Here is a 9,121-nt window from a genome sequence, read left to right as displayed (position 1 = left end):
TTCTAAAATTCCCTCTCTGGTGAAGTACCTTTTTTCCAGTAAAATTTTATTTCTGAAAAGGACTTGTGCAAAGATCCTCAATTTTCTTGGCATTCAATGAATGTGGGCTTCACAAGCTGGGCCAGCATTTAACCGCCTTCACTAATTGACCTTGAGAAGGTGATGGTGAGCTGCCTTTTTCAACAAGATGCAGCTGTTGAGCCATGGGTGTATCCACTATGTTTATAATTATTATCTTTAACTGCAATAAATAAAACCACACTTAAATACAATTACAAATGTGCTGTCAAATTTATTGTCATCTGATCGCTCAAGTACAACACGATGAAACAGCGTTCTCTGGTCCTCAGTGCAAAACATGTAGACACACAACAGACATACAACACATAGACAATAAATAATGCAGATTAATATTCATTTATACAAAAAAATAAATATTGTTCTGTAACGGTGAGAGTTTCAGATAGTGTGAGCAGTTCTTTTGGTCGTTCAGTATTCTCACTGCCCGTAGGAAGAAGCTTTTCCTCAGCTTGGTGGAGCTGGCTCTGCTACTCCTGTATCTTTCCCAACAGGAGCAGCTGAAAGATGCTGTGTGCAGGTTGGAAGTGGCCCTCAATAATGCATTCTTCAGACAATTATCCCAGTTGATCGCAGCAATGAGGGAGGGAGAAAAAAAAACTCTCTGCCACTCTCCCAACCCTGTGGATTGACCTTGGATCCATTTATCTGCATCAACAAACAAATACTGACCAACATTGTCACATTTTTTGTAAATCCCAAAGACAATATTGCTAGGATAGAAAACAATGGGGAGCAGAGGTGATTGTCTTGTCTTGGGTATTTTTGAATACCCCAGAATTTTTCAGCCACACATTAAAACAAATGTTGGGAATGCTCATTCCAGTAATTTATTCCTTCAAGTCACAGGAAGCAGATGGCAATGAATAAAAATGTAAAATCTGAATATATTAGTTCAACACAGAAAGTAGTGGAGAGACACAGCAGGTCAGGCAGCATTCATGGAAGGCAATAGACAGTCGACATTTCATGCTGGAACCTTCATCAGGAATGGCAAGAAGCAGGTGGACGTCCAGATAAAAGGGTGGGGCCGAGAACAGGCAGGCAGATGATAAAGACAAAAGGTGAGAGGTGGAAAGAAAGGTGCTGTGATGGAGAGAGGGGAACAGAGGGCTGCAAGGATTCATTTTGGCAGGAGGAAGGAAAAGAAGGGGTGGGGAACTAGAGGAAGGAATGACAGGCAAGTAAGAGAAAGAAAAAGGAAAAGGTGGAATGAGGAATGGGGCCAGGGAAATAAGGGAAAGCAGGAAGGATATAAAAAGAGGGAAGTGGTCATCATATCAGACAAACATTGATGATGAGTGGGAGGGACAGCATCTTTTCACCTCGTTAATATGGCCTTTCTTGTGGTGAGGGCAACTACATGGGATTGTGAAGTGGTCAGACTTAAACCAGATGGCCCACTTATTCCAAAGTGAGCAATCAAAGGATTTGGAGTTAAATTAATATTACGGTCTAAAGACAAGGTACGAAATATCCCTTCCCAAACATTTGAAAGAGAAGAACATAGCATATTCTCCTCCTTTACATCATTTTGCTTACCTTGAAGAAAGCTCCAAGGGCCAATTCAGCAGGCAAGCTCTGAACCGCCTAAGGGGGTACATTCAGAGGTGAGCGAGGTCGCTCCACCTCCTCTGTGAAGTAAATGCTGCTGAAAACAGCTGTGAAGGGGTGAGCCTGATGATGTCACAATGAGTGCAATTTTTAAAATCATATACTTAACATAGCTGCACAGGAGATATGCCTAAGACTGCTTGAACAGACCTCCACCAGTGCTCTTACCTGGTCACCATTTTGGGTATAGGCCACTTTCCGTTCTCGGTGCGAATGTATGATGTCACGGCGACATCTACTGCACCACTCACCCCACCTCCCTCAGCTCTGGAAGATGGCTCCTGACGCTGCTGAGTTGAAAGCAACGCTGGATCAAATTTACAGGCCTTCTCCATAAAAAGGCAAATTCACCTGTTTTTTTGTTGAGCTCCCTCACTGCGGCTTTGCCACATTAAAAAAAAGCCTAGTAATACCTAGATAGTTGAACTGATTTTTAGCTATTTTAAAAGGAATCTAAAGAGCAGGAAGAACCCAAAACAAACAGCTCACTCTTCTGCAAATTCAATTTATATCCTGAAAATTTCCCAAATTGATGAAGAAGTGATAAAATAGATGGAATCGATCAGTCAGGATTTGATTTATACAACAAAAGATCATCTACATAGAGAGACACCTTGTGAATGCTTCCTGTTCTTGTGATTCCTGAGATATAAGCCGATTGCCAAAAAGTCACAGCTAGAGGTTCTAAAGCACAATTAAATAATAATGGACTTAAAGGACAACTCAGTCTGGTACCATGATACAATTTAAAAGGTTTGGATTTAATTGAGTTATAAAGATTGAAGCTGTAAGAGATAAATATATCTGTTTAACCAATTTATAAATTGGGGACCAAAATTAAATTTCTATAACACATTGAGTAAGTATTTCCATTCTACTCTATCAAAGGCTTTTTCAGCATCTAAGGAAATAATACATTCAGAGGACGAAATCGTAGAAGAATAAAAAATGTCTAACAAATGATGGATATTAAATTGTAAGTAACATCCCTTAATAAATCCACTTTGATCCCCAGAAATGATTAAAGGTATGATATTCTCTAATCTATGAGCTAAAATCTTAGACAGTATCTTGGTATTGATATTTAAGAGGGAAATTGGTCAGTAGGAGGAACAGTCTAATGGGTCTTAATACTTTTTAGCAATAAGAAAAATTGAGGCTTTATGAAAAGTTTCTGGCAACTTCCCAGTAACTAAGGATTGAGTAAAAACAGAATGTAAATGCGGTATCAATAAATGGAAAGCTATTGAGACCAGGGACCTTACCAGACTGCAATGAGTTAATAAAATGCAGCATTTCAAATGTCTTTTATCATGTGATATGACCTCACTGCTGATTTTATATGAAGTTCTTCTCTTCCAATGCCTCCAATCTCTCTGCTGGCTATTGAATCAAAAGTTGTCTTTGTGTTCACACATGCTTCTCTGAGTAAACAGCATTGTCTTCAACATTTCAATGAAGAACCACTTCAGGTTTTATGGATGTTTACACAGCTTAAGGAAACAATGGTTTAGCAGACATTTTGACTTTCAAAATACAGAAAGGGTTTGTGAGGACTGCGTGTGTCCCTGTCTACCCACAAAGTCTTTGCTAAGAAATATATAAATCATTTTCATTAAGATTAATAATAACATAATTCTGTCACAACCCTGACTTCAAATTTGCTTTGTCCATCTCTAGCATCACCCTCCCTTTCCTTGATCTCTCTGTTTTCATCTCAGGAGACAAATTCTTGATAGACATCTTCTACAAACCCACCAAATCCAACAGTTACCTTGACTACACCTCTTTACACCCCACCCCATATTAGGATTCCATTTCATTTTCTCAATTCCTCTGTCTCCATTGCATCTGCTCCCAGGATGAATTCTTCCAAGCCAGATCATCAGAAATAAAACAACGTGGCTTTCCTTCTACCACCATCAACTCGGCCCTCATCCATATATCCTTCATTACCTGCACATCTGTGCTGGCCCCTTCTGCCCCCATGCACAACAGGGACATGTTCTCTCCTATCACCCCAGCAGACTCTGCATCTAACACATCATCCTCCACCATTTCCACAACCTACTACGTGATCCCACCACTAGACACATATTCCCCTCTCCTCCCCTCTCTGCCTTTCAAGGGGACTGCTCCCTCCATGGCTCCCTCATCCCCTTGCCACCTATCCCTGTGACCACAGGAGATGCTCCACTTGCATCCACACTTCCTCCCTCACCACCATTCTGGGCCCTAAACAGTCCTTTCAAGTGAAGCAACATTTCACTTGTGAATCATCAGTGGTCAATTACTGCATCTGGTGCACCTGTTGTGGTCTCCTCTACATCAGGGAGACTGGGAGATCACTTTGTTGAGCACCTCGGCTCTGTCTGTTGCAATAGCATGGATCTCCCCATGGCCACCCATTTCAATTCCCTATCCCATTCCCTTGCTGATATGTCCCACTGCCGGACTGAGACCACCCACAAATTGGAGGAACAGCAACTCATCTTCCATTTGGCCACCCTCCAACCATATGGCATTAATAACGATCTCCAGTTTCAACTAAACACCCCCACCAACCCCCCCCCCCCCCCCTGGCTTTCTTCCCCTTGTTGCCTTTCTTCCAGCTCTATCTCCCCTTTCCCTCTATGTCTTTTCACAGAGTCAAAATCAATTCTCACATTTTTTCTTATTATCCAATTAACACCTACTGTTGGTCTGGACTCCTCCTCCAGCCACCCTTCAGCTTGTTTATTCTTAAGCCTTCCTGTTCTTTGCTTATTTCTTGAAGAAGGGTTCAGGCCCGAAACGTCATTTACCTTCCATGGATGCTGCAAAACTGGATGAGTTCCTCCAGCATTTCTGTATGTTTTAACTACAGTCACAGAGGCTGCAGACCCTTGTGTTTCTCTCTAATTAAATAACACTAAGCAATTATCACCACGGACTTGATTGATACACTACATCATTGCTGCAAAAGGATGCAATGTAACCCATTAAATATTCCCTACAATTTTCTATTAATTTTGCCGTACTTTCTTTCAGACTCCGATTCCAACTGGAATATCTTCAAACTAGTCAGAATATTTATGGCATTGTTCTATGCAGTGCATTTACTCAATGGTTGCCAGGTATATAGCAATATAGCTCTTTAAAATACCAGTAGTAAATGTCACAATTTTCATTTTTTAATTCCTACAATATTTTACAATCATTTATTATCTAGACATTATGAAAAACAAAGAGAATGATTAGACTGCAGTGGCAATGCTTCCAGTCTGCCTCCCTGATGACATCAGCAGAAGCAGAAATGAACATTGAGACTCATATAAATACAAGTGGGGAGCTGCTTGCTTGTCGGCTGTTCACTGTTTATTAGGTGTAATATACCTACTCCTTCTTAAAGCCTGCCTGTGCTTCTTAAAAGGGATATTGAATTTTCAATAGGAAGTATCTGAAAGCATGTGGCGCGATGTGTCGCATCAGTGGCCAGAATGGTGCAGATGTCTGATACTATGTTAGAGGTTCTTATTAAAATTGGCGGCGCTAAGAAAGAGGTTCTGCTTCCCCAAAGCTGAACATGAGAAATAAATGGAAAGCGATGAAGGACCAATTTGTATTTCCATCTTACCGCAACCGTCAAGGCAAAACTCTCTGCATCTCTTTTGCTCTGATTATAGCTCTTCAGTTGATCGCTAAGTATTAGTATCAAAATGGAGTGAAAAAAATGATAAATATTGTTGCACATGATCCAAAATGGTATTGCTACAAAATAAAACTTTGGAAGTAGTTAGAAGTTTAGACAGCTTCAACTCACTTCCGAGCTCTTTGTCAGTACTGGAAAAATAGTGGAACCAGCATGTTTCATTATATAGAGGGGAAGCGTAGAGAAAGCAGAGGGAGGGTTTATGACGGGGTGTAAAATTGTCATTCCTTCTTCTCTGCATCCTCTTACCTTTACAATTTAAACTAGCCTCAACCCTCCCTCCCTTTCTCTCACTTTTCCTATTATGATGAAGGATCAATGACTCCAAATCTCAACGCCATTCCTCTCCCCATTGATGCTGTCCGGCTTGCTGAGGGCTTCTTCCAGCAGTTTCTGTTTTTGTTTCAGATTCGCAGCATCTGCTGTTTTTTGCTCCAATATTCATGCTGACATGACTGCTTTACACAAAGATGGCAGCACGTGTACATTAGTTTCCGAAGGGATTTTGGTAAATAGTGTTAGGTTACTTGCTAGTGTTCTGTGTGTATGTTAGATTTAACTGTGCATATTACAGCTACAGCAGGCAGTCGCTTTTGGAAGTTTATCAGTACTGCAGTGATGCAGGTCAGGATCACTCACAGAGCTCATTCAATTTTGATCAAATCCTTCTGGAGTTAGAATGGACACCACAGACTTACGTTCAATTCACCCCTACTGGAAGGGTTTGGTGTCGGCATCGAATCGTAAGCAATAACAGGGGGAAGCATGGTGGCCCGTGTGCCAGGTTACAACTAAAACCATTCAGGCCAGTGTTACCGAGAATTTTCCTTGTTAATGCTCTGTTTCTGGTGAACAAGCTGGATGAATTGAAGGCCTGGGTCCTCACACAGAGAAGGCTTATGGACTGTAATGTAAAGTTTTTCTCTGAGGCTTAATAGTGGGGTACTAGACAAGGTGGTGGAATTGGAAGGTAAAATGGTTTTCAGGGCTAACAGAATGGCTGCAGCAACAGGAAAAAGCAAAGAAGCCAGGTTGTTCATCTATATGAGTCGCTTATGGTGCACTAACTCTATCATTGCTGTGGATCTGGAATACCTGATTATTAAGTGCAGACCTTTTAATCAAGAGAGCAGTTTATGTACTTCCGGATGTGATCGCCAAAGTAGCCATGAAAGATCTCAGTGCTGGTATCAGCACGTTGCAGACATTGCATCCAGATGGAGCCTTTATTGTGGCTGGGGACTTTAATCACTGTAACATACGTACTGAGCTTCAAATATTCTCTCAAGATGTGACGTTTAACACAAGGGGTAATAAAACCTTAGATCAGGTTTAAACAAAAACCACTACCCTCCCTCACTTGGGTGAGTCTGTCCATCTTTCATTGTTTATATTTCCCAGTCATTAAACGGGCAAAGCCCACAACAAAGACGATTAAGATTTGGCTGGGGTGGGTGGGGGGGGGGGGGGGGTGGTGGGTGGCTGATTTTGTTCTTCAGCAACATTTTCAACATACAGACTGGAGTGTTATTTCTGCTCATGCTACAGTAGATTCTTAGATTGCTATATATCAACAAGTGTGCGGATGGAGTACTATCACAGAAGAAAATAAAAAATATTTGTGAATCAAATTGGATGAACAGTAAGATTCAAAGTCTGAGATTTAGCCTTCAGATTTAGAGACTGGAGACTTATGTATTAGCCAGGACCAACTTAAGGAAGGGAATCTCTCAGTCTAAATATATACACAGGTATAAACAAAAGATCGAAGTGCATTTCATATCCTTGGACCCTCAGTGCAAGTGGCAGGGCATACAGATTATCACAGACTATTAATCATCCAGTATTGTGCCTCCTTCTTGTTATGACTCCCCTCTCTGAGGAGCTCAACTATTTTTATGCTTGCTTTGACCAAGAGAATAAGGAGGTCATGTTCAAGGTGGATCTTTTACCTGATGAAAATACCTCTCTCAATCTCCATCATTGATGTGTGGGCTACTCTGAGTAGGTGAATATACAGAAGGCAGCTGGTCCAGATGGTATACCTGGCCGTGTGTTTAGAGCCTGTGCTGAACAGTGGGCAAAGGTTTTTAACGGGCATTTTCAATCTGTTCCTAGCCTAGGCAAATTGTTCCAACGAGCTTTAAGATTGTCACTATTGTGCCTGTGCCAAAGCGCTCTCCTGCTATGAGTCTAAAGGACTACTGTCCAGTTGCACTCATTCCGCTCATCTCAAAGTGTTTTGAGAGGTTGGTCTTATCTCACCTGAAATCTTGTTTGCCTGCCACTATGGATTCTCATCAATTCGCTTACTGTACTAACAGGTCAAACGAGGATACCATTTCAACAGTGCTTCACTCTGCCCTAAATCCTATGTTGAATGCTGATAACCAGACTTAATCTGCATGGTATCAGCCTATCCCTTTGTAATTGGATTTTGGATTTCCTAAGTAATAGACCTCAATCTGTTAAACTGGGCAATATTTTCTTCTTCTATTCTTACCTTGAATACTTCCGACTGTGTACCTATGAATTTTTTAACATTTTTTTAAAAACTTTATTTATTTGTTCAAAAAACAAATAATATATGACATATACACCAATTAAACATGAACATTTCTTTTTAAGAAAAAAAAGAAAAGAAAAGAACCCCCCCCCCCTTCAGCCAACTCTCTTAAGGAGAGCCATAAAGAAAAGAAAAAAGAAAGAATATTAAAAAAAGAGTTAAATATACATATTAAAATCTAATCAATATAAATTGAAATGTAAACATTCTGAGTATAACAGCCGCTTATTAATTAAAAAATTATAATTATAATGTGAAACATACATAATTTTTTCCATTATTAAACAATATTTCATCTCATTATGCCATCTATTAATATCAATCATATTTGTATCTTTCCACGTACTAGCAATACATTTTTTCGCTACAGATGAAGCTAAATATACAAAAGCAAGCTGGAATTTATCTAATCCCAAGCCTTTCAGAGGTTGCAAACTACCCAATAAAAATACTGTTGGATCTAAAACTATTTTAATCTTATACAGATATTCTAAAATCGATTGAATTTTCTTCCAAAAATATTGTCTAACCATATCACCACATCTAAAACACAAATCTGATTCATTAAAACCATATTTTTTAAAATTTTCAGGTGTCAAATATAATTGATGTGAAAAATTGTAATTAATCATTGCATAACGTGCATTTATCAATCTAGTTACACTATCATAACAGATATCTAACCAATCCTCTTCAGAAAAAATAAAACCAATATCCGCTTCCCATTTAATTTTAGATCTATCCCAACCCTTTTTATCCATACCATCCTGTAATATTTGATACATAGATGAAATATAACCCTTCTCTGGTACCTTCAAAAGTCTCAAATTTAGTCATTTTAGGTAAAATCATATTTCTACCAAACATATATTTTACCAAAGATCGAATTTGATAATAAAGAAATAAAGAATTCTTATCAATACCAAAATCTTCCCTCATCTGATTAAAAGACAAAAACTTATCCTCTTTAAAACAATCTCCCAAATTTTTCACACCTTTAAATCTCCAATGCAATAAACTTTGATTATGTATTGAAAAAGAAATAAGTTGATACAACGGAGTCAAAGCCAATAATTTACCCCTAGAGCCTATCATTTTATTTTTCTTTATCCATAACTTCATTAAATGTTTTAATATAGGCACATTATGTTGCTGTAACAAATTTACATTCC

General features: G+C 39.2%; 1 long non-coding RNA gene across 1 annotated transcript; it reads right to left on the bottom strand.

The window, feature by feature from the left end:
* Positions 1-267: 267 nt before the first annotated feature.
* Positions 268-1,866, bottom strand: LOC138737741 (uncharacterized). The gene is made up of 2 exons (XR_011341188.1): positions 1,621-1,866; positions 268-726 (listed from the first exon to the last, which is right to left on the bottom strand). It is a non-coding gene; the product is annotated as an uncharacterized lncRNA (long non-coding RNA).
* Between the last annotated feature and the right edge of the window lie 7,255 nt (positions 1,867-9,121).

Source organism: Narcine bancroftii, chromosome 6 (genome assembly GCF_036971445.1).
Source record: "Narcine bancroftii isolate sNarBan1 chromosome 6, sNarBan1.hap1, whole genome shotgun sequence".
Lineage (NCBI taxonomy): Eukaryota > Metazoa > Chordata > Chondrichthyes > Torpediniformes > Narcinidae > Narcine > Narcine bancroftii.
This window is presented reverse-complemented; position numbering and strand designations above follow the sequence as displayed.